This window comes from Coturnix japonica, chromosome 24 (assembly GCF_001577835.2).
Source record: "Coturnix japonica isolate 7356 chromosome 24, Coturnix japonica 2.1, whole genome shotgun sequence".
In the NCBI taxonomy this organism is placed as follows: domain Eukaryota; kingdom Metazoa; phylum Chordata; class Aves; order Galliformes; family Phasianidae; genus Coturnix; species Coturnix japonica.
This window is the reverse complement of record NC_029539.1, coordinates 5,489,949-5,492,154: the sequence shown is the minus strand read 5'-3', so window position 1 is coordinate 5,492,154 and position 2,206 is coordinate 5,489,949.

Here is a 2,206-nt window from a genome sequence, read left to right as displayed (position 1 = left end):
AGAACTGCACTGGATGCACTGGGCAGCATGGCGTAGTGCAGGGGATATACCGCCTGTCCGGCGTTACGTCCAAGATCCAGCGACTACGGTAAGAGTGCTGCGACTGACACAGCTGCAGTGAGTAGGGGTAGAATGGGGCATGTGCCATGTTCTGGGCATTCAAAGACCCGTGCTGTGGGGCAGATCTGTGCAGGCAGTGTGCACTCAGCAGTGGTGCACCAGGCTTGTTGCTGTTCTGTAGAACACAGGATGCTCAGTAGACTTGCTGGTGCAGGAAGTTCTCCTTCAGGATGGAGTGTTGGAAGGCTCTGGGAATGCGGTATCACTGCTGTCAGCTCTCATTCCAGTTTCCTCTTGTTTGCAGAGCCCTTTGGAGCAGGACACAGTCCTCCTTGCTGGTCTGGGCTCCTGGCATGTGATTGTAGACTAGGCAGCCAGTTGTCAGCGTAACTGAAAATGCCTTAGCAAAAAGAAAGGTCTCCTTTTGGAAACATCTAGCATGGCTTACATTAGTGACTGCTTTTTCCTGTAAATCAGGAACCCCTTCCTTTTCTTGACTGTATTTTGTGTGGCTTTGGACTTGTTTTCGTCTTTCTCAAAGCCCTCTGCCCAATTCTGTGTCCTTCTCTGCAGCCATGAATTTGATTCAGAGCAGCTTCCTGAGCTAACCCAGGACAGCTGTACGTGACATTCGCAGCATGAGCACCCTCTGCAAAATATACTTCAGGGAGCTCCCAAACCCTCTGCTGACCAACCAGCTGTATGACAAGTTCTCGGTAAATACAAGGCAGTGTCTTTCATTTACCTCTTCCCTGGGCCTCTTGGCATGGCCTGTCATGTACACATACATATGCATGCCTTTTCTGGTCCTCATTCTCTTTAAGTCATTTTTTTAATAGAGATCCAAAGGGTGAAACTGTAAAACAAAATGGTTATTTTGACATTATCTTATCAAGTCTTAGAAAAATAAAGCACCTCCCCCAGAACTGGGATGGCTGTGCTGCTGCTTTCTGATCCTCCGTCTTACCTGTGGTTTTCCCTTGCAGGGCACAGTTCTTTTTTATGGCCAAGTGCCTGTGGGTGCTTTCTTCTTCCACAAAGCTGCTCAAACCAGAGGAGGCGACGCAACTCTCCCATTGTGTCAGACAGCAGACACTGGCCCCACGTTTTTACAGGGGAAATTCAACACAGTCATTAACTTTCCATCTGGAAAGGTGAAGAGGATTTTCTTTTCCAACACCTCTCATAATTGTCTGTATGGTGCTTTTTTTTCCATCATTTCTGTTGCAAAAACTTATCATTAGCTTGGCTGAACAGGAACAGCCCACAGCAGGCTAGAGTTTTGCCAGGGGAAGATGAACATGCAAAGCACCTGAGCCAAACAATGATCCAGGCTTCAGAATGGAGCATATCAACTTGGCTAGTTGTTCAATGATTCAGGCATTCACATAGTCTGCTTCCCTCCAAGCAGAAGAGTCAGAGGATGTCACAGTGTATCAGCTAAGCTCAGGAATACTGTGCTCTGGCAAGGCCACCCCTCTGAGCTCAACATCTCAACTTGCACCAGCCTTCATGAGGGACAGCATCCCCCCTCCTGCTTTAAGGCTTTTGAAGTTGGATGACAGCTGGATGTCTATATACCGTTTGGCCCAAACCCTGGGTACTCAGATACAGCTGACAAACACGAGGCTGTGAACACATTGCCCAGAGCTGTGATGTTAAAGAGATAAGTGGTTGGAACGTAACCAACCAGGATGTTGATGTGAGCAGATGATATTTCCTCCCACACCTCTTATTCTCGTGTGATAACCATATCAATACTTGCTCTGCAAGCAACAGTGAACAAGCACAGCTCTTAGAACAAAAATCAATCCAAGACTGCAGGCAGCGTCCCAGCAGGCTCCCCAGCAGGTATAGGCACAGCTGCCCTCCTGCCCAGGGCTGGGAACCCATGCAGCAGTCTCTGGTCTGACTGTTTGTCCCCAAGGTTGCAAACCACAAGATTTTTATTTTTTTTTTTAATACAGATTATAAATTTGATGTTCCAAACCTGTCCCCTTGTAACAAGATCATGCATTTGCCTTAACAAAGGTCAAAGCAACAACAAAGAAAAAAAAATTAAAACCCCTCCCCACAAGTTTGCTAACAAAAATCAGAAAAGCAATCTACAAAAGCCTTTGGGTTTTTGGGTTTTGGTTTTTTGTTG